The 24,045-nt window shown below is 41.7% G+C and overlaps 1 protein-coding gene across 5 annotated transcripts in view; it reads left to right on the top strand.

Moving 5' to 3' along the window:
* The first annotated feature begins 1,581 nt into the window (after nucleotides 1-1,581).
* Nucleotides 1,582-24,045, top strand: part of BMPR1B (bone morphogenetic protein receptor type 1B) — a 239,296-nt gene continuing 216,832 nt past the window's right edge. For 4 of the 5 annotated variants that reach the window (XM_066186354.1, XM_066186347.1, XM_066186351.1 and 1 more), the window contains exon 1: nucleotides 12,502-12,642. The gene's annotated coding sequence lies outside the window, so the exon portion shown is untranslated. Of the gene's footprint in view, nucleotides 1,743-12,501; nucleotides 12,643-24,045 lie in introns of those variants that run through there. The other variant, XM_066186348.1, reaches the window with a different exon arrangement.

The raw sequence follows: 24,045 nt of genomic DNA, 5'->3' as shown, positions 1-24,045 counted from the left end.
ATTTTCAGGATTACTCAGGTACTTTTGTTTTGAGGCTTCAGTAGAAAGTTGCTCTTAAGGGCAGTGAGAATAATCCTATGAAATCAAGTTGCTGATGCTTTGGCACAAGCAAAGTTTCACCCAGAAGACTTAATTTTTCCAAGCCACATCAGTGCAAGCCAGCATGGCAGAGTCCATTGACGACGGGACAAGTCATTTTCTGGAATGTGCAAGTCCTATTGAATCAAGATAATACAATGTGAAAGGCTCCAGAAACAAAGATTCTCAACAAGCTGTCAGTGTGCTGTGTATACAGCACAAGGCAGTGCATATATGAGAGCAAAAATAGATGTATAGCCTGAGTCAGGAAGTACATTTAAAACAACATAATTTATTATCTGAGCTATGGCTGACAACAACCTGTTCCCATGTTTTGGACAGATTTTAAAACTTCATTGAGCTCCAGTTCATGTGCCCATTTCATGCTGATGTTGTCTCACTTTGGAGACTGTGGGAAATGCTCCAGGGTAGCTTACACCGGAGAAGGAAGCAGCATCATTACGATTTGTAAAAGGGATTGTTTTAATCCAGGAAACAATAGAAACAAAAATGGTGAGCATCTGCTCCAAAAGACAAGTCCCAAACATTACATTATCACTACTGGGAACTGTGAAATGAGAGTCCACTTTAGTAGTCCTCAGCAGTACTTCTTTTCTGGTAAATGTTGCAGTGTTGGTAAATGGAGTGGATATTTATGGAACAGCTTTGTTATTGATGGGATCAGTGTAACTCTGATGAGGCTCATGTCTGCGAAAAGAGAATTTAATTGGGGTACTTGAAGATTATGAACAGTAATATTTCATTATAAGGTGCCTTTACATATGTGCAAATTGGCAATATGACAGTCTTTTACTTAGTGAACTGATACTAAGGGTGATCTCGTTGCTTTCTCATGATTTAACAAGGAATTAGAATCCTAAACAGTGGTAAAATGCATTTGAAAGTATTTGACCTTGACCAAATCATAGCTTTCAGTTTAATTTTATTTTTCATTCCTTGCAGAGACTTGATAAACCAGATAAACTGGCCCTGAGTTTTGCTATAACTGACTGTTTGGTACTATTTGGAATTTCTGTTGTGCCTTTGTGAGATACCCAAGCATAACTATGCCAGTTTACCCAGCACAGCCTGTTCCCTTGACTGCTCCAGTATAAAGTATCTGTTGTTCCTAAATTCAGTGACTTTCAGAACACTTTAAGAGAATACATTTTCTTGAAAAGAAAAAAGAGAGGAAGTCAACAGTGTCTTGTATTAAATTGTTCGTGCTCTAGTTATAGCTGGAGAAGCCTCCTGTGGAATGTGTCCTCAGCTTTTCTCAGAGAGGGCAAGTTAAGGGAGATTGCTTGTCCCTGGGACCTCCAGAGAGTCTCAACTTTTGATGTTTGCATTTTTTCTGTGCAAAATTATAAACTGGAGAACAAGCTCCAGCCTTGAGTAATCTTTCAAGCTCCCCAGCTGTTACCAATATGATTATGTTAACGAGCCTTCATTGCCCAGAAAAGTCCCACATGGGACTTCCACCCACACACCCTACCCAGGTAACCAGGGTCTCCACTGAAGGTCAGGACTGAATATCTCCTCCTTCTCTCTGAGCACTACTTCCTCCAGCCTTGTCTCCTGCTGCTCCTGCCTGGAACCCCAGGTGTGGCTCACACCCTGCCATGTCGAGGGCCATCAAAGGACCAGCTCTACCCAGTGTTCAGGTACTGTGAGGGGACGGGATCCTGATGAGCAAGTGTGTGCCTGGTGCTGGGGGGGCCCTCAGCTCCCCCTGAACTGGGCAGCCCCTCCTGCTGTTTCCTTGACCCTGCAGCCTTGCAGCTTGGCATCCTTCACTCACCTGGGGCAAGGGGGAGAGAGAGCGCATCATTGAACAGTAACAAAAATTACACAGTAATTTGTGCTCCAAAGCAATTTGGTGCCATCCCTGGGTGGCATCCTTTCCTTCTGTTGTGTCAGACACCCTACTCAGCTTCATGTCACCTGCAAACTTGCTGAGGGTGCACTTGATCTCACTGTCTGTGTTGTTGATAAAGATATTAATGAGCTTCAGCCGCAAGACAGAGCTCTGTCCACCTGGACATAGAGCCATTGACCATCCAGCAAATACCTTCTCCACTGAATAGTCTCTCCAATTTGGAGATAAGGCTGTTGTGTGGGACTGTGTCAGAGGTCCCACAGAAATCTAGGTAGATGACACAGCTTGATCTTCCCTTGTTGACTCTTGCTGTCACTCTCCTGTAGGAGGCTGCCAGATTGTTCAGGTGTGATTTGCCCTTGGTAAAGCTGTGCTGGCTGTCTCCGGTTGCCTCCTTGTCTCATATGTGCCTTAGCATGGCTTCCATGAAGATCTGCTCCGTGATCTTCCCAGACACAGAGGCCAGGCTCACCTCTCTGTAGTTCCCCAGGTCTTCCTTTCTTTCCCTTTTAAAAACAGAAGTGTGGTTTCCCTTTTTTCAGTCAGGACCTTGCCTGACTGCCATGACTCTTCAAATGAAATGGAGGATGGCCTGCCAACAGCATCAGCCAGTTCCCTGAACTGGGAAGATGGTGTAAGAATTTGGAAAGGGATTTGACTGTCCTTGTATTTTTGGTGAAACAGAACTTTGATTCCTATTTCAAAGTACCTCAAAGGCAACGTTATGAATTAGAGACAGTCTTTGGTCTTTGTGTATAGCCCCCCAGAGTAAAAATTAAATTAGCTTCCCAGCATATCCCACTTGTACAGTCTTCCATTCAAGTCTTGCATCTTTGCTTACCACCTAATGCACCTGGCAAACTCTGGTGGTTGCTCTTTATGTTTTCACATGAGTACAGATTGTTAGATGTGTATTGTTGGTTTGGTTCTTCCTTGCACTTTATTTTTTTTTTTTACAATTTTTTATTATTTCCTTGCCATAAAGCCTTTTATTTTATTTTTTTTCTTCCCTACACACAGACTTTTTAATTTACATTTTCTTTCATCTGGAATCTCAAGGCCTTTGATTCATATTTGCTCTTTGTTTTGATGTATGGAAAAAACTTAAGACATACTTGGCTCTAATAGCTGTACAAATTCAAACCCTGGTAAGGAAGAGAAATATTTGAAACCAAGTCAATCCTGATTTATTTAAAGATTTAATTTACCCATAGATTTCAAATAAAAAATAAAATCGTCATTATATTTTATTACTAGATCTTAAAATAATAAAATCAGCCATAGTTTACATGGTTGTTGGGTGACATTGGGTGTTAAGGAGGAGAGAAAGCTGAAGTTTGCTTCCAAAGGATTCTTGTGAAGTGACTTTGAAACATGGCTTAAAGGGTAATTGCTTTTCCATCATAAAATTTTTAAAGGAGAGTGATTTTCCAGGTGTTTGATAAACACTTTGTTAAATAATACGTTTAACATAAAAGGTTCAATGAAAACCTTTCTTTTTCAGAAACTAAGCATTGCAAAGAGAGAGGAAAAAACACAGCTCCTCCTATGCTGTAGCACTTTAACCAGAAAAATGTAAGGGGCTGTAACCAGAGAGGTACAGGGTTCCAGCATTTACCCATTTTTGACTGCATTCAGAGGGAAGTCAAGAGGCAATAGTAACCACTTGAATTTTTACGGCTAATATATTAATGGATTAATTAATTTTTTATTTCTTTAACACTGTTCATGAAAATAATCTCCAGTTGCAAAAATGCACGTAGTTTTCCCCAGACTGGAAAGTAAGAAGCCAAAACCAAATATGCATATTTTTAAATGCCCTCTCTGCAATGTGTCACTACCTTGAAACAGCACCTCACACGAGTAGCAATGTTTCTAAGTTGTGATACTTATAAATGCAGGAGAAATGCTGATGCTTTAATCATAGAAGTCTTCAACTTGCAGCTGTGGGATGGTGGCTTTTTTCCTTTCCAGGAATGGTTTGAGTTTTCTCTCCATTGTTCAAAACATATAATGAATCCAAACTATGCTCTGTATTTACAACCACACGTTTCTGCAAACTAAAGTTTGCGCAACAAGCTCCAAACAAAAATTCCAAACTAAACTGAAACGTCTCTAAAACTTCAAATAGTTAATGCTGAAGACATAAAGTTTTCCCTAGATAGATTTGTGAAAAAAGGTGTGGGTGTTTTTTACAGAAGAAAAAGGATACGCTGGTTGCAAAGTAGAATTAATAAACTCTATTCCTCTGGTGTGGTGTGTCATCCTAAAACTTACTTTTATCCCACTGGAGAATCTGTTTTCAGCAGTAAAATTAAAGTCTGTGGGAGGTGGTGAAGGACACAACTCACCCAACAGAACAAGTTTTCTTGTTTTCAGTATTTGCATCCTCTGAGCTTTAGCTCTGGCGGTCGGTGATTTCTGTGCTCAGTATAAATGTGTCTGCTGAGGAATACTCATGGAGCCCTTTGTGCTGCTTCCCTTCCATTTCAGTCCCCACATGGGGCTTTGGTGGGGCTCAGACACTGCTCATAACCTCCCATCCATTACTTAAACCTTACTAGGGCTACTCCAGCATGAGAGCTCATGGGTTGAAAAGGGCTGAGTAGGAAAGGGATTTGTAGGCTGCATTTCCATGTTGTAAGTCACTTTCCAGAACTGGCAGGATAATTCTCTTTCAGGGTAATTTCTCTTCCACTTTGGGAACTGGAAGTAAAATACAGAGATCTCATACATGTTCTCTTTGTGATGGAAGGCAATGAAAGGGACTGTCCCTTATGTGCTGCTGCTTTTTATTGTTATTACAATGATAGCATTATGAAAAGGTTTAAAGGGGATTTCTGTCACTCTGAGGCAAGAAAAGTTGTATTTCACTAGAAGCAGTGCCTCCTTTGCATTATGCACCTGTTCACGCATGATACTGCCTGAATGCTTGCAGGCAGCTGGGGTGTGTCTATCAGTTTTGACAACCAAGCCTTTACAAACTTTTTATCTGCCTAAACAAAATGGAATAAACATCAGATTTAGCTGATACCACATGCTGGTAGCAGGAGAAGAGAGAAGAAACATGTTTCTGTGGTATGTCTCATTTTACCCAGAAGTCACATGGGAGCTACTAGATCAGTATTTACTATGCAAGAGTATGTGATGCTCAGGGCTTGGACAAAGCTGCTCACAGGGGAATAGTTTGGAAAGAACGAAGGAGAGCAGGGGATGGAGGCAAACAGACTGACCAACATGCAAGGAAGTTATTTGTTGCTGGAAAAAATAGTTCCTAGAGTGGCAGTTCCTCCCCCTCTTGCTCTGTTCTGCTTACAGCACAGCATCAGGACATGCAATGGTACAACTAACTGTGGTCTCCATGCTTGGAGATGTCAGTGTTCTGCTGATCCGCTGGAAAACGTATTAGTTTTAGCAAGCATTCATTAGTAGTGACTGCCAACATTTATGCCTATTTGCAACTTTTATCTGCTGAGACATATTTAGGGCTCTGAGGGACTTTTACTACTGCCACCTCGGCAGCATGAGGAGACCATTCTCATTTTCATCACATACTTATTATGAAATAAGAGCTCTCCATTATAGGTGGCTTTCTAGCTAAGTACTACACTGGGAATATAAAAAAAAAAAAATCCCACTTTATTTTCCACCAGACAAATATCCTGCTATTTTTTTGGCCTGGGTCTCAGAACACAGCAGAAAAATAACTGTAACCCACTTTCCATATAGTGTCTTCTTGCTTCTTTGAGAGTCTGGGTAATTTCACCGGTGGTTCTCTCATTTCTTATCTATGCCAACAACTATAACTTCTGGTATTCAATTACTCTATGGTACTGAGTTTGAAGACATTTCTTTGCATGGCTTTTGGTAAAAGCCAGCTATTCAAGTTTACTCAACTGGCCTTTCAGAAAAGCACCATAAACCCAAGCAGCGCCCTGACAATACGGTTGGATGTGTGGTCCCACCTCCAGCAGCCTTTGTAAAGGACATAATTATATGGGGATCTGTGCACCTGAGCTGCAATACAGTCCAGGAGAGTGGCTGGGACAAAAGGTGCTGGTGGGAAACTCAGGATCTCTCTCATGAGAAGTCAGGTTAGGACAGAAAATATTTCCTTGATTCCTCTTGAAATTTATGGAATAAGTGAATTGACTGGACCAGGAAAAGATAGATGGTGTCTCCAGCCTCTAGTTGAGAGCTTCAGGCAGAGTGCAAAGGATCCTTTCTCAAATGATGTTTTTGTTTATTTGTATCTCTTACATCTCTTACAATTTTCAATATACAATTACACTAAGTGGTGATTATTTTTTTGTTTGCTTCTTTAATAGCATTTACCTCTGGGTTGTTCAGTTACTATTTTTTATGACTGAAAATTGGTTTTAAAGTTTTCTCTTTCCTCCTGATAGCATTACAAAAATTTGAGTGCTTTTATTATGATATTTTTCTTTATTTTTGAAGAGAAGCTGTAATAGCAACATTTGGTCAAATGACTGGCTTCTCAAAATTTCAATATGTAGTCAGGCTGTGTAGGGGAGAATATGCAATGATGAATATTTTAAATCCGAGTAGTATGAAGGCATGGTAAAGCCAAGGGTGTGAATGGGATGTGGTGGCTGATTCCTGGATGTATAAACTGTTTTAAACATTTTCTTGCTAGCAATTTTTTTTTGTTTTGGTTTGGTTTTTTTGGTAACGAACTGAAGACAAACTTTCTTGTTTTCTGGACATTGAACCCATTGGCTTTCACCTGATGTAGTGCTCTGTCATTAACTCATCAAAGGACTCACTCTTTGGAGCCTCATCAGGGGAAGGCAAGTACACTAAACCTCTGGAAATCATCTCTGCAGTGCAAAAGAGCAGCAGTCCAACGGATTGTGTGACATGGCAGGTCTTGAAAGCACAGCACATCAAGAAAGGAAGGAAAGTATTCCATAACTTCAAGGGTATTTGGCTGTTATTTTTAGAATTATTTGACTGACAGATCACTATGCAACAGTGATGTGTATGGGTAGAGCTAGTAAAATAGTGCTGGAGATGGTTATGGTCTGATGTAACTCCAGTGTGATGACAATTCCCTGGCACTTATTGGCTTTTTATCCCTGACATGCAATGTTCTACTTGTCAGCCTTCTTTTGTTTTCCATGGCTTGTTTCTCCTTGCTTTCCACACCATACAACAGTGAGCAAATGAAAAGGATCCTTTTAATGAATGCCTTTTGTGATTTTACATATTCCATTTTGGGTATAGGAGAAATGCATTGTGCAGCTGAGCCTGGGGTGGCAAAATGGATACCTGCAAATAAAAGGGCACCTAGTTTGAAATAGTGAGACCCTCTTCCTTCCCACTGCAAGAATGAAACAGTCTCTCAGCATGGGGCTTTGCCTAGGGGTGGGTCCCTCGTGTAGAAATCTACAGTTTTCTTACTCCCATTTTCCCTATCAAGCCTGACATACTTAGAAAAGGCAAAACATGAGCAAAGGAAGATCCCAACAAAGAAATGTACCTTTTTCTCTACATACTCTGCAGATTTCATCAGGCTTTCACCAGGCAGTCATATGGCCTGCTGGATAAAAGTAAAACAGCTTACACAGTTTTGTTCCAAGAACTTTTTATGGCTGCTTCAAGACTGAGCCCTGATCCTTGTTTTGATGTCTTAGGGAATACCAAGAACTTTTGCTGTCATTGTGCGAAGGGTCAAATTTTATGCCCTGTGACAACACAGCTGCATTCAGGGAAAACTGCTGTTGTTATTGCATTAAATTGGTCATTTTATGCTCTCCAGAATGTCCATCTCTTTTCAAGGGTTTAAATCCAAGAGGAAATCCCACTAAGCTCAAATAACATTACAGTATAGGAGAATAAGAATACATGAACACCCTATATAGACATGACAAACAGTAAATATAAAAAATCATACCTATCATGCAAGTCCTAAACTAAGGAATTTTAAGAGGAAGAAAAAGCGTAAGATGCGCTCCATAATAATGAAAAGAAATTATTGTAAAAGAATGATGACAGACTTGCTTTTAATTAAAATAACACCTGTTGGATTAAGTTTCAAAGAAGCGATCAAAGAAAATACTGAGCAAAAAACAAGGGACACAGTAAGTGTTTAATAGATCAAAACATAAAATGTTTCAGAGAAGTATGAGATGTAAAAGGGAGAAAAATATTGGGGATTTTGTTGGGATTATACTGAAACTTGACTAAAGGAGCAACACTCCTGAACAAATAATATTGCATTAAACTAATTAGAGTTTAGAATATGAAATTGTTAGAGTTTGCTATCTCAGCTGTTTCTTTAAACTGAAAAAGGGATTAATCCATATTGTAAAAATAGTTAGTGGTTCAGAGGGCAGAAGCTATAAAATACTGCTGAAGTTTGGAGAAACAACAACAAAATCCACAAGAAAGTGCAATCTGCGGTCCAAGTCCTTGGAAACCTTAGACATGCGAAGAGCTCTTTGTGTAAGTCCACTTACTGGACTTGGGAACGGTACTGCTATCAGCAAGGTGCACGTGGGTGCTTTGGGATGTACCCAAAATCCAGATTGTTTTGTCTGCAGTTTAAGACAGAGTAGTTTAACTGCAGTTAAAAACATCACAGGAAACAGATTTATTTTCATTTGGAGGGTGTTCTTCTCCACTGCAGCTCTCCTAGAGACAGACTTCTGGGTTTTTTTGAGTTTTTTTTGGTTTTTGTGTTTTTTTTTTTTAAGTTTACTCTGAAGTTTTTTTGCATTGTAAACTTTTTACTTAGTAAAGATGTCTAGTGTTCAGTTCTGATGGCTTTCAAGGCCCATTTAAATCAATAGGGATTGTGAATGCCAGAAATTCATAAGAAGACTTCAGCTCCAGCTCTTTCCACACTGAAAACTTGTGGAGGATGTTATGGCTGACTGCTGGCTCCTCTTGCTGGTGAAAGATGCTGAGGCAGGCAGCCAGCCAGCTGCTCTCCCCAGGAGGGAGTTAGTCCCTGGATCTCAGTTTGGGAACGGCTGTCTTAAATAATTTTGTTCAAATATAGTGCCTTTTATGTTCTTTCCAGTTCTCTGTCCCTCTTGCAATTACCATTTCACATGGGAAGCATGCACCCTTTCTTCTTGTTCCTCTCCTTTTATTGAGATGGGCTGCCAGTGTTTTACTCCCAGTGTGTTACGTACTTAAACACATATACGTACATGTGTATCCTATGGCAGAGTGAGGTAACAAGAAGTGAATTTGATCCTAAGCTCCTAGGATTTGCACAGCAAATATGAAACAAGACTGTGCTGCATATCTGCAGACTCAAGCAATGCTTATTTATAATGTTTGAATCAACTTTCAGCAACTAAAATGTGTTTTATGTGTTTGGGGTTTTTTTAATAAGCATACTATATTACGTAGGTGATTAGTACATTGTATTAAGTGATGGTCAAAAGCATTTTTGACATTGTGTAAGTGGTAATTATCTGTTTCCTAAGTAATTTTTTAGCTGGCTGATGAAGGTTTTTGATATTCTGTTTATCCCAGTTGAAGGGCTGATTTAAAAATCACAGCACAGCACTACAGACACTGTACTCCAGCAAACAGATGGCAGAGAGCCATCAGCTGTAATCTGTGAGCAAACAAAGACAAGTGAAGTTTGGTATAGAGTTTTGAAAATGAGATGTAATTGTGTTATGGAAGTGTAAGAATGCTGTGAAATAATCTTATCCTGCCTGTACAGTAAAGAACAAGCTCTCTTTAAGCTGCCATAATAATACTTTTTTTTTTTTTTTCTCTGTATTACTGAAACTTCCAGCTTTGGTCCAGTAGGAAAATCATCATGTCTGATCAACAGTTAGGAAAATGGGAATAAATGGGTTGCATGTGTGTGTTTTTTCCTTTGTGAAATACATAGGGCCACTGAATGACAAACAGACTCCATGAAGTTGTTTACCAAGGAGAAGAAACAAATAAAGCACAAAGCCACCAGGCTCTTCACAAAACAGAGAGAGTACTACTGTTTTGGAAAGCGCGCGAGAGAATTTGCTTCTAAAATAGAAGGGATTATGTGATTGTGTTGTCTTTCCTAAACATAGACAAAAGGTGAAGAGATCACATAATATTTGTTTTTCCACTGGATGGTTTATTTGAATGTGTTTAGGGTGGGTGGGGGGGATTCTCCTCCACTGGCAACACGTAGCATGAGAAGAAATTGCAGAGGAGTGCTCAACACTTAGAGGTCAGGAAGGTGAAAGCTCACCAAAAGCTTTGCTAGGAGGCTCAAACATTTTTGTGGTTTCATGTGTTTACCTTAGCAATGATAGAAGATTTAGACAATTACCCAGCAGTCTCAACAGTGGGCAACACTACATCTCCTCTTCAGTAATGTCACTGGGAGCCTGATATTTTGAGCATTTTCATTCAAGTGTTGTTATAATCAGGTCTGATATAATTAGGAGTTAAAGAATGGTGGCTGAAATGATCCAGTTAGAAGAGATTAACTGGAGCTTGTGGGAAGAAGAGAGAAGTTGTGATGCCTTCATTAGAGCTCAGTCCAGGTCTGCATATATTCTGTTGCTGCTGATTCATCGCAGCTAAAAAGGGCATTCATTTTTGAAGGTTTGCTGTCTGTTTTCAAGGAAATTGCTAAAAACTTTCCCCTTTTTGCTGCACACTGGCATTGCAGTGCTGTAGCACAAATCCTTGATTCTCACACACTCAGTAAAGAGTTAATTAGTTTGGTGCCTCAAAGGAAACCACACTTTTCAGTTTCTCAGTGCGAAGCAAAGGTGTCCATAAGGCCCCTTCTCATTGCCAACTGTTTCACTTTATGGCACTTTTAATTCAGTTACACCTTCCTTTTGTTCCTTTCCTATTTGTTTTTATGTCTTCTTTTCCTTTTCATCCCTCTCTTTATTACTTCCTGAGGGTGTGTTTTTCTTTTCTCTTTGAGTTCTCTGTTTTCTAGGTTTTTCTTGTCAGTGCAGTAGCAGTAGATATTCAGTTGCTTTCTAGGAGAGCCTTTACTTCTATTTGCCCTGGTCTTCTCTTTTTTTGTGTGTAGGAGATAAATAGAAGAGGGAAACCAAAGAGTGAAGTAATTCTGCTGAGAGGGAAACCTTGGGTTCACAATAGACAATATACCTGTGTTACAATGAGCTGTGGCTAGCATACAGGCCAAAAAAGTGTGGAGCATGAAGTCCACAAGGACAATTTGAATACACTGATTTCACAAAACAGCAGTGCAGAAATCTTGCTGGAGCGAGCTTTCTGCTATTTTTTTAGCATTTCCAAATTTGCCTTGGCTAGTAATAAGGCTTCCACCATATCAGTCTCTACTATAAACTGAGGTTGCTGTAAAATGGAAAAAATGCCCCATGCCTACAGTAGCAGGGAGAGGACAGGTTTGGGCCTAAGAACAGAGAGACATGCAGTTAGAGATAGTTTGCCCTCTTCTCTGTGTCTCTGGCCCAAAATATTGGAGCAATATTCTGCAAATTAAACATTAAAGGGGGATAGACTAGCTCCTGTGTGTGTGAATGTAGCATTAATATACCAACCCACTTGAGCAGTGAAGGGAGTATGCTAACTTGAGTGTGAGAAACTGAAATTAAATGAGGTTATGCTGATGTCTGCATGACTAGTGAGTGTGGCCCCGTAGATTTGCCATGTGAAACCGCTGGTGCTCAGGCCAAGGCGTTCGCACTGGCTCTGACCTCATCTTGCGCATGGGAGGCCTGCTGGCCCCACAGCGCATTAGGTGCACTCCCAGGATGCTTTTTTTTTTTTTGTTTTGGCTTACTGCTTCCAGCCTGTGCACTGAGGTTGCTCCACCTCTGTTTTAAAGTGTACTCCTGATGCACACTAAACTGCTAATGTAGTCATCCCTTGAACATTCCCATTTTAAATTTGCACTTCCCGCATCAGAACGTCTTATAATGGACTAAATTGTGATCATAAACTTCTAATATTATAACTTAAACTGCTGATCTGTTATTTCCTTTCATCAAACATAGAAAAGAGGGAAGCAGTAATAAGATAATACAGAGGTTAAGCCTGGGCTGTAAGGTAGCACGGGATGGTACTCGTCTGCCTGTGGGATTTAGTACAACTTGCAGCAGGAGTATCCACATCGGGGCTGTGGTGCTGCCTACACTTAGAAATAAATTATTGCTGACACTCTAAACACTATGCAATGTATCGGCGATTCATCTTTCAGTCGCCTGTTCCCACGCTGTCCGTTTTATCTCGATAGTTAATTTAGTCCTGGCAGTAAATTGCCTCGCTTCTCTTAAACCTCCCCGTCCCGCCAGCCAAGCGCGGGGGCCCTGGGGCGGGTGTGCGGGGCGGCTGGGCACCGGGCTGGTGATGAACGCACGGCGCAGAGCCGACCGTGCAGCCCCGGCCCTGGGGCTCCGCAGCCCCGCGGGAGTGACCGGGGGAGCGGCGGCCGCGGGGGGGCGGGAGGAGGAGGAGGAGGAGGAGGTGGCGAATCCTCGTCCGGCTGGCCGGGTGTGCGAGCACTAGTGGGAGCTGGGGAGGGCGAGAGGAGGGGAGGAAGCCCCAAACCATCCCGAGCTGAGCGGCTGCGAGCCGGACGGCAAGGGGGTGTGCGCGGGAATCGGGCGGGGGGCGAGCGCGGCGGCGGCGCTGGGAGCGGCGGCGGCCCCGGCAGAGGAGGCAGCAGCCCCAAGGAGCCTTCGCAGGCGCTGAGGACGGTGAGGAGCCGGAGCCGGGCGGGGAGCGGGTGCTGCGGGGCGGAGATGCTGCGGCGGGGCGGGCGGGCACCTGCACGGCCGGGGTGGCCTGGGAGACGGGGATGCCGGGGGGTCCCGGGGGCCGCCAGGGCAGCACCTCGAACGCACCCGGCGCCTCCCAGCCCCGCCGGGTGCTCGGAGAGCCGCGGCCGCCCAGCTCCCGTGCCGTGCCGTGCCGTGCCGTGCCGTGCGAGGCTCGGAGCGCTCGCCTCGGGCTGCACCGGGCTTGCCCCGGGTGAGTAGCTGCGGTGGGGCGTGCGAGTGGCCACGGCCGGGAGCCCGCGGGGACCGGCTGCCCGACCCGCTCTCCTCGGGCATACGCTGCGCCCGGCTTGGTACGATCTCGTTACTCGTGCACGTCACAGGCTGGCGATATGCAGCGCTCCCGAAATGAACTTTTAAGTCAAAACGGCAGTTTGTCAAGGTACGTCTTGTTTTGTAACTGAGGACGGTGGAGGGCCCTGTGAATCTTTGGGAAGCGGGAATCTCTCGCGCAGCAGTACGGTATTGTAACTCACAGACTTTGTCCCTTGTGATGGACTGACGTGAACTCTGATTTACCGGCCGGATTTTAGCAGTCGATGTCTTCGGTGATGTTGTTCAGAAACATGGCGTTAAACCACTCGATTGAAGGACCTGCTGAATGTAAATTACAAAAAGTGTCACTGTTGAGGAGTCTCTTGTAGATAAAACCAGAAGTCTGTCTAAGCGTCCTGGCTCTGACGGTGCAAAAAGCAGTGCCTGAGGGGGAGCAAAAATAAGATAGGCGTGTAAGGATAATTCTGCAGAAGGCTCTCTCAGCATGCAATGATTTGAAGCTTGGATGCTTTCTAAGGGAAAGCTGGTGTCTTTATGGCACTCACTGATTTTTCCTTTCCATGAACTGCTCTGAGTGCCCCTTGACCCTGTGTAAACTTCTAACAATGTGCCGTGAGAAGGAATTTCATAGCTTTAACTTTACACCGTCTCAAACCCCATAGCATTTTATTCTGAACCTTTGATAGTACCTATGTCTTGACACAGAGTTAGGGCAGAATTCGTCTCTGTTCCTCTCTGTCCCATTCATGTTTTTATAAACTTCCAGTGTGTTCTCTGATGTTTCCTTTTCAGGACAACATGCTCTCTTCTACTTTACTTAAAGTGTAGCTTAAGAGGAGGGAAATGAGCAGAGACTTAATTATTTTCTGAGAATGGACCATTTTGAATGACAGGCATGTTAAGGTTAGGATGTTAAAAGTCTCTGGGAGTAACTCGTGGAAGGAGTGTACATTAGAGTGACAGAATGGCTACAGTGTGATTGCATACAGAGGACAAAATCTCCTCTGTCTGATGACCAGCATGGCTTTACAGCACCAGGTATTCCTCCTTTCTTTTACTGGCAAAGGCTGTATGTGCAGGTAGTGGGTTTCTTTCAGAGGTTTTCGAAAGCATGCAAAAACCCAACCAGCATTTTACTATTAGAGTGGTATCATGGATTCATAATGTGTTTGTAAGGAGATTCTCTGGTTCTTGTGTTGAAACTTTGCATTGTTAGGAAAGAGTTTTGCAGTTATTTCAAAATAAGGAATCCATCACAGTAAATACAACCTAAGGACTTTGACTCTCTTCCCACAACCTACTGCTCTGCTTGGCTTCAGCTGAGCTGCCCTTGATTGACACTTGTGCAATCAGGGAAAAAAAGACCCTCAGGCCTTTGGGATAGCTGTATCTGTACTTATCTGTGTGTGTAATCCTGACTTACAGCAGTCCTTCCTGTGGGTCAGTATACTGAATACTCTGGCTTCAAGTTGGCATTTAAATACAGGCTTAATTTTAAGGATATAGGGGGTGGTTCCGTTTTAATTGGTGCACTTGTGTAATTAAAGTGATGCATGTGCTGGGGCCTTTGCTGCAGCAAGACTGGAGCATTCATCTCTTGACAGAATCGAGCCCTCAAGTTTTGAAACTCCCTTTGAAAGAGCTTTGATTGGTGATGATGTAAACTGACAGATTCACAAAGGCTGTTCCCAGCGTCTAGTCTTTCTTGCCTGTTTCTGTCAGTCTTCCCTGTGTATTGTTTCCTACTAAACAAGACCTTCAATAAGTAAGATGCAATATCTGTTGCCAGGTGTAAGGAAACAATGAGAGGAAGTCTGATGCTCAGGTGGGAAATGATGTGTTACTACTCCCAAGAAATAAGATGAACTTTTATTTTAGGAGCAGGTTTATGAGCTGCTCTGTGTCCTTAACTGCTGATTGCTTGATGCTGACTACAAAGCACTTGTCCAGACTGTAAATCCTGAGGGGAAGGGGCTGCTTTGCTCTGTCTTACAAATGTGATACTTGATGCAGTGTGCCGGGGAGAGTGAAGGGCTGCCTCTGGGTCCAGCCTGTGCTGCTGCTAGTAAAAACAGCCATTCCAAGTAGTTTACACCTTTGTAACAGAATATAGGCCAAGCCAGAAAAGTCTCTAAAAACTTGTAACAGGTAATTTCTATCAATCTTAAGGTAATTGCAAGGAAAGGATAGTATATAAACCAACGTGGTTATCTTGGTTGTCATTACTCTATCTTATGAAGTTGGTGAGGATTTTGAGATATATCAGTAGGTGACTCGTAAGTGCCAAAAAGTGCTGATCTATGTGCTGTAAATACTGCAAATACAGAACAGAAACAAATTAGTAGATCTATTGGTGGTACCCCATAAGCCAAACTATAAAATATATCTTAGACTTATTGCCATTCAGATTTTTGTTCCTTTTCAGAACATACAAGCTATTTTTAAATTGTCTCAAACAGACTGAGAATCTTGCTACTGATAGGCAAAATTTGGAGGAAACTAATTTGAAAACACTGCAGTTTAATCTAAGGTTCCACATGTCAAGCTGGTTTTTTCCCCTAGTGCTCGTTTCAGATTGGGCTTGGTTCTGGTGAGTTCTTTCCTCTTGCTGTTTTGTATTTGGTTGAGGTAGCAAAAATGTAATGAGGGTTGTAGGATAAGTTTTGAAAGTCTTCAAATTGTAGCATTCTGATGATGTCTATGGATTGCATTGTTCGACATATCAACAACCTTGTCCTTTTGAGAGCCTTAAAGGAGGAAAGATTTATCTATTATAGCATCTGTAAGCGCTGGACTCTTTTGTAATAAGGAAATGATTTTGAGGTAACTGAAATACCTTATAATGTAGTGTTTGATTACATTATACCAGTTTTTTCATGCATCACATTACTGAGTTTACTTTTCTCTGCTTAAAACGTCAACACCTCATCAAGCTGTAAAAAAAAATTCCAATGTGATCAATTATTCTTTATGATTAGCCCATGCCAGAGTGTGCACGCACACCCAGGTGTGAATGCTTACACAGTGTGCACAGAGGGGAGCGTGTGTCTGTGGTAATACAGGCAGTATGTTTTAACTGCTGTTGTGCACAGACTGTTGTAGGACTTTGATAAGCAGCCAAACCCAAAGGAACCTCTTCCCTTTGGCAATATGTCTCAAGGCTGGGGTCCCCAGTTGGATGCTCCATCCTTTCTCTCACAAGATCACGCACGGGGGCCTGCATGCTCAGCCCAGCTGCCTGCTTTTTTTCTGCTTGTCACAATGAGTATCTCTTAGGCCTCCAAGCCTATGTCAGATTTGGTTATAATTGGCCAGTAGACTCAAAACTTACTAGAGAGGGTCTGGCAGACGTGTTTATCCACAGATAAGCAAGTCTAAACATTGCCTTGGGAAAGTAGGCTGAAGGAGTTATTTTTTGTTGGAGTCGGGATGCAAAGCGAGTCCTCGTCTGGTGGTACAATGGTCAGCAGGGAGGGCATTTGCATGGAAGTCACGGTCACAATTCTGAGCCTTAAATAATGGGTATTTTAGAGTCAACTGTGGCAGCTTGCAGGGCTGCAGATATGGGTCCACAGAGTTTGCAAACTCTGGATGTAATGAGGAGACTGGAGCAGCAATGTGAGCATGGGGAGAGCACCAGGGAGCGTAGGCTTACCCTTCACATGTTCCAGAAAGCTTTTCCAATAGTGAGTGAACTGTAGTGTGCAGGGACCTGAATGACACAAGGTCTCAGGAAGTTTCTTCCCCTGAAAGCAACTGTGTTACACATTAAAATTAATTCAGTGCTGAAGTCAAAATGCATTACTACCAACCTCTGCTCTGTGATGCCATTAAGCGAAAGATTGCAGTTTCGCAGACCAGGATGAATAAAGGCACGTAATTAAAAATGTTCATTCTTTAAAGCTACCACTTATTTCCTTAACACAAAAATAACTGTTGCTGTTTTGCTGACACAAAAAGAAATATTCTTTGGTGTTCAGAAAAATGTCACATCTGAAGCCTAAAATACAAAATAGATTGCATGTAAGACATATTTGTGAAGTAGCCACTTGAAAGTTTTTCAAAGGTGAAGTTATTCAAGACCTATTCCCTGAAGCTACAAACGTATTTGTTCATGCATAACTTCACTAAGGAATACTTATGTGAATAAAATTACGCACTTACAGGTTTCGTAAAATGAAGACTGTAATTAGCTCTAGGTTAATTCCCCTGCTTCCTAATTAAAAACACACAGGTCAATTAAGGATCAAAGGAGACATTACCTTTGTGATTATCCTCCTTGGCAGAAATAGCTGTGCTGATAAATATTTCAATTTCACTATTATCTGACCTTTTGTCCAGTTTGCTTTCCCTTATCCTTGCCAATTTTGGCAAAGGAAAAAGTGTTGTTTTTAAAACAGACCATGAAAAGTTGAAATGCTGAATCTCATAGTTTGGGCATTTATGTCTTTTAGGGGAAAAAACTGGTGGGTAAAAGAGTATATATATTTGCCTTGGATTTGATAATGTGTACCTGAGCTGGATCTGGCTACTTTGTTTGTCTCTCCTAGGTGAACAAATGCAGCTTTATTTCTAACTCGATAGTTAAATACAGTTTCCTTCATGTGTCTGACAATTTGTCTCTTCTCCAATAAAGTGATGATGGAATGGCATGCAGAGGTGTGCATTTAGAGTACGGGTCAGAGGGTATACGCATACGGATGGGCTAAATCTTTCCTGGTCAGATTTGCTTCAGAGGCCGTTTAGTGTAGGCTCTGTATGTATGTGAGAAGATTTGGACAAGGCAAAAAAAAGAATACTTGCTTCTGTGCCAGATGTATTCCAAAGTCAGGACAGTGTAATGGAGATAAGGTTAATTAGCCATTTGCATTTGCTACTGAAGTTGGATGAATAGGGATTTTTCGCTAGCAGGGAATTTCTCTTCAGGCATAACTATCTGGTAGTTTGTTAAAATGAGTAGAGCAAGACTTTTATAGCCTGCAGAAATACAATTAAGTGTGTGCAGGCATCGTAGACTTCTTTTATTTGTAGGTGAGTCTTGTAGGGTCTTGTCCTACCAGAAAATCGAAGCAGAGAAACCCTTCAAGCTGAGGAGGGTTGTACTGCTTCAAGGACGTGCCATAGGATGCATCCTTGTCATCTCTGTATCTCTGCTTCTGTCCAATGAGGTGCAGTCACAGGTACCCCTTTTAAAGTGTTTTGAGACCCTGGGTCAAGTCCAAGATGCTGCTGTTCATGGACAGGATAAAAGTAAAGTTACTCAGGAGATTGTTTCAACATTCATCGCTAAAAATATTAATGCAAACTGTCTTTTTCCTTTGTTCACAAGCATGCCTGGGTAGACATTCAGGGCTCCTGTATTCAGTGCCTTGCAACTATTATGAAATTGAAACTTTGAATCTGTGTTGTGCTTATGATTTAAAATACTGGTATACTTTCTTTCTGAATGATGGTAAGAAGGGCTTTGTCTTAAGATTGCCTCTGTGATTTCTGCATGCAGACTTAAGTCTGTCAAGCTTGGTGGTTTTCACAGGACATCCATCATTCTCACATGAAGTGAACCTCTCACAGAAGGAAACATTCATGGAATCATAGAACCATGGAATCATTAAGGTTGGAAAAGACTATCAAGATCATCAAATCCAACGATCAGTGTAGCACCACCACCATGTTCACCACTAAACCATGTCCTCAGGTGCCATATCCACATTGTTTCAACACTTCCAGGGATGGTAATTCTACCACCTCCCTGGGTAATCTGTTCCAATGCTTGACAACCCTTTCCATGAAAAAAAAAATTCTGATATCTAATCCAAACCAGTCCTGGTGCAACTTGAGACCATTTTCTCTCATCCTGTCACTTGTTACCTGAGAGAAGAGGCAGACCCCCACCTGGCTATACCCTCCTGTCAGGGAGCTGTAGAGCAGTGAGGTGACCCCTGAGCTGCCTCTTCTCCAGGCTAAACACCCCCAGCTCCCTCATCCACTCCTCACAGGACTTGTGTTCCAGACCCTTCCCCAGCTCCGTTGCCCTTCTCTGGACACTCCCCAGCACCTCAATGTCCTTCTTGTAGTGAGGGGCCCAGAACTGAACACAGCACTTGTAAGTGCAGCCTCACCAGTGCCCAGAACCGGGGGTCAATCACTGCCCTGGTCCTGCTGCCCACACTATTGCTGATACAGGCCAGGATGCCCTTGGCCTTCTTGGCCACCTGGGCACAGCTGGCTCATGTTCAGCTGCTGTTGACCAACACCCAGGTCCTTTTTTGCCAGGCAGCTTCCTAGCCACTCTACCCAAGCCTGTAGCACTTCATGGGTTGGTTGTAAGCCAAAGGCAGGACTTGGTACCCGGCTTTGTTGAATCTCATGCAATTGGCCTCAGCCCATTGTTCCAGCCTGTCCAGATCCCTCTGCAGAGCCTCCTTACCCTCCAGTAGATCAACACTCCCACCCAATTTGGTGCCATGCACAAACTTCTTAGAGTGCACTTGATCCCTTTGCCCTGGTCGTCACTAGTCACTGGCCTCCAGCGGGATTTAACTGCCTTCACCACCATTTCACAGTGTTCTGGAGACAGCTCATGGTGTGGATGTGTGCATTCCTCCCTAGGTAGAAAACTAGTTGGACAACTGAGCCTTTTCCCTTATCCCAGTAGGGTCACTTAGGCTTTTTTTTCCACAGGTATTAATCTTTCTTGAGTTTGTCTTGTTGTAGACATAATAACTTTATTAGAGTGAAAAAACAGCAGTATTTTCCTCCAGAATTCTGGTATTAATTGGAAATGGATGGTAAACCTTGAGGGTCTGTCTCAGAGTTAAATATTCCTTTAGGGCATGTGAGTTCTGCTTGCCAACAGCTCATGAGCAGCAATGGCATCACAGAGATACACATTTGTATTTTATGGAAGGGACAGGTTTGTGCTTTTCCTGACAGCCATCACAGCAGCAGGTAGGTTCACATTTGTGCCTTTCAAGAGGAGGAGAAGCACATTTTAAACCTGAAGCTAATTAACTTTTCTCTGATAACCATGTATGATAACTGTTTAGGCTTGTCTGTATTCCTTGTCTTCCCCAACTAAGTCAGAGCCATAGAAAATACACCTCAAGATAATTGTTTACAATGGGGGTTGTGCAGTATTGTTGGGCTGTTCAATGCAGTAGGGATGCTGCTGATTGAGGATGTGCAGAAATCAGTAACTTAATACAATTAAACATGAAAAAAAATAGGATAACCTTTATAACTTTTTAATTCAGAAATCCATTGCCAGGGAGTAATCAAACTTCTCTATAAATGAATTATGTAATCTTTTAAGACTGCTTTTGAAAAAAACTTTCTCTCCTGACAAGAACCAACGTGATCTTGATGATACACATGCCTGTGTTTTGAATGTATGGGATTTTCTTATGACTTGCAGTTTTTCAGGTTTTGCAGAAAAAACTTTATTTGAAAATTAGTTTATTTGAAGACTAACATAACCCCAAAACCAAAGCAACACAAAGAATAGTTTCTAATTCTCTGGACTGTAAACTTTATTCTTATTTTTTAAGGCTTAAATTGTGAGCTGTTAGATTTTGTGTGTACAAAATGCCATCGTTTTTACTGAACTTAGTGCTTAATTTGTGCATAAACGTTTTTCTAGCTTTCTGGAAAAGAGTAGATTTCTGCACAGTTTGTGCATATCTCAATTTTTCTGATTCACCTTACCAGTTCAGACAACGTGACTTGGAATGGTGTGAACAAATGAGAACCTGTCAAAAGGGTTTGATCTATTTTTATACTGTCCTTCTGCTCTCAAATGCTGCACATATATTTGAAATTATTAATTCCAATGTAATTTCTTTCTTTAGCAGCATTTCAGCTGTTTCGATGAACCATCTTTGGCATTTCTTCTCTCTTACCAAATTTCATAAAAACTAGAACACTTTGACTCTACTTGCAAAGCTGGACATATTCTCATGGGATAATCATTGATGCTAAATTTTTTTAGAAGTTGGTGGGGGCTTTGCATACAGGCAGGAGTTGTCTTATGTGTATTGAAATACCTTTTGAAATGTTTGGTTGGGATTTTTTTATGCCAGTCATACTTAAATGCTGGACTTGGCTTGAGATGAAAAGTAAACTGTAAATATTCTGATGGGCCAAAAGCAGTACTGTAAAGGATAAACTAATGGCATGAAAACTGAGCTAAGCTTTTAGAAGTGTTTTGCCATAAAATTAAGGACCTAAACGGGCAGTTGCTTTGGTAATAGTGGGAGCATTTGAGGAATTGCTGTGCCTAGCTCCTCTTTTTATTCCTCTTGCTGAAAGATAGGGTCCTCAGCACTCTCAGCAGGTGGGAATGTGCTGGGTCTGCATCCGTGCAGAGACACCTGCCTTGTTTTGTCTCTTGCTCCAGCTGTGAGGTGACATAACCTCACTCCCTGTCCTCATGCACCATGAGGCAATCCTTTGACGAAGTGTGGATAAGCCTAGCTGGCTAGCACAGCAGTGAACAATTTAAGATGCTATCTGCCTCAGAAATTAATTCCTTTCCTCCATGTATCCAGGAAAAGCTATACATGCAAATAGTGCCAAAGAGATGTCCAAGCCTAGAGATGGAGAGGTTTAGATTTTTTTTTTGTGTGTGTGTGTGTTGTGTGTGTGTGCAACTAATAGCCTAAAGAATACTTTTTTTGTTTTGTTTGTTTGTTAAAGTTTGAAAATAGCAGAAAGCAGTAGCTAGTACCTAGGATCCAAACACAGTCATACTAACAGAGGTCCTGCAAAGTTACCTCAGCAGGCTGACAACAGTGGTATAACATGAAGAGTTCAACAGGTGTTGTGTTACTGGTGCTGGGTGCTGAGATCCCCAGTGGACTGAACACATGTGAACTTCAGTACCCTGAAACAAGTCCTTAATGTTGTCTGAAGGTACAGCCAAAGGTGGGTGCTGTTAGTGTAACTGGGGAGAAAAGGCTCATAAAAGGTCAGAACTCTTCCTGCTTCTGCTTCTCACATTAGCCGAGGACAGAAGGGATGGGCTACTTCAGCTGACTGTATGTTCTACTAATCGTTAGAGATAATAGTGAGCGCTGGAAATGATTATAATAAAATCCTTGAGGGATTCCTGTGCTCATTCCTGGTGACACCAACTCTGGTGTTGATTTTTTGCTTTCTCAGATGTCGATCCAGTTACCTGTTCTCTGTAGGTGTAAGAATGGACTAAGCTGTGGATTTTCTGTTTGTGGGGACTGGAAATCATCACAGAAGAGTTGCCAGCAACTTCAAACTGCATCTTAAACTGCATGCAGTCCGTAAAGTGTGTCATCAGATAGGGAGAGGTGGTAGGGAATGAATAATAAATACATGCCAGGAGTGGAGAAAGATTTTGCCCAGAACGGCTTTTTCTGAATCTCATTATCCTTTCCATATTTTCCCTAAAATGTCTAAGGTGAAGCATCAGTTCAGCACAGTAATTTCTTTGTGATGGTTCTTTAGTAAAACTCTTAGAGAAATTACATTTTCAAGAAACATTTAAAAAAAATACTTACATACCTAGTTCGAACATTTTACCGTGATTTGTTGCATAAATACTCCAAGACAGAAATTATTCAAATTGAAAGAAATAATAAAAAATGAAATATGTCTTGCAAAATACATTTTAAAATTATTCCATTTAAGTACGAAACTATCTTGTTAAAGGTGTTGCAGGTGATAACTCTTTAATTGACTAGGAAGAAGAAAAATAAATGAGCTGCCTGTTTAATGAATGAAATAATTAAATTGATGGAAGCTGTTATACTATTTCTGTAACAAATGGAAATGTTATTGCCATATAAGTGACTTTATCTCCCCTTCTTCCTGTGCCATTTCAGTTTTCTTCCAGCCACTAACCTCTTTCGTACATTTCCCCAGTTCCATCTCTGTCTTGATGATATTCCTTCCTGAACAAAAGCAGCCAATTTCTGTGCTTGTTGTCAAAATAAGCCAGTCTCAAAATTTTCAGCTGCACTCATTCTTTAGATGATACCCCTTTGTGTACTTGGAAGACTTTTGTTGAGTATTAGTTTAGCAGTATTCATGGCACTTAATGATAATAATTTCCCATCTGATGATAAGTGCCTGTTTATAACAGCTCTTTTTCACATTCATTAAACAAGAAAGGTTATCAACGGAGTGATAAATGTAACTTTTATTTTTGCTTGAATGCACCATATACAGAGAGTACAATCCTATTCATCAGTGAATGCATGACAGGTATGCTTTAGAGTGCATAAAAATACTAGGAGTGCATGTCAAACCATAGAATGTTCTTCTAGACAATCTTGCTGAAATTGTCTTGCACACTCTTTGTTTTTGCAGTGTTGTGGCTTGCCTCCTTCTGTCCTTCCTGCTCCTGACTGAATTAGGTTACCATTGTGGGGAATGCCTTCTAATTCCTGCTTATGTGGGGCTCGCTCATAACCAGTCCTTGTACAGGGGAAGTTAGCCAGAATCTATTTTCTGTCTTTTAGCATGGTAGAACTCACAATGGCATCCACTTGTGCCCGTTGTTTGAGGCCAAAGAAATTACATGTACAAATAATATGTTCTGGCTCTTTCTGAGACTGTAGAGAAGCCTCGTTTTGTTGTCGCAGTCTTCTGGTAGTTGGAAATGGAGATAATCCCCTGTGGCACAGATAACAGTCATGTGGGCTTTATCTCAGCCATTTTCCTTTTCTAATCAAGATTTTGAGGCACCTGCACTTCCTTTGGATCTGCTTTTAAAAGTTGTCTTGGGCTGGATCCCCAGTTGCATCTCTGAATGCTTTTTACTGAGTTTTTCCAGTTAGATGCAGATTCTGTGACTACTGCATTGTGCTGATCATCTGGCATTTGCAAAGCCTGTGAACTGCAGCCACGTAAACTTCCTTCGTTCTTCGTGCTGTAACATTTCTTAAGTAGTGTTGCCCTAGTAAATGTAAACCATTCTGGAAGTGGTTTCCATGGGTATTACTCTCTGCCTCATCTTAAAAGCTGCATTTCTTTTATTTCTTAGAGGTCTATCTGATGCTATAATTTTCCAGG

The sequence above is a fragment of the Chamaea fasciata genome, unplaced genomic scaffold, assembly GCF_029207755.1.
Source record: "Chamaea fasciata isolate MVZ Bird 193981 ecotype frontalis unplaced genomic scaffold, bChaFas1.0.hap1 SCAF_6, whole genome shotgun sequence".
Classification (NCBI taxonomy): domain Eukaryota; kingdom Metazoa; phylum Chordata; class Aves; order Passeriformes; family Sylviidae; genus Chamaea; species Chamaea fasciata.
This window is presented reverse-complemented; position numbering and strand designations above follow the sequence as displayed.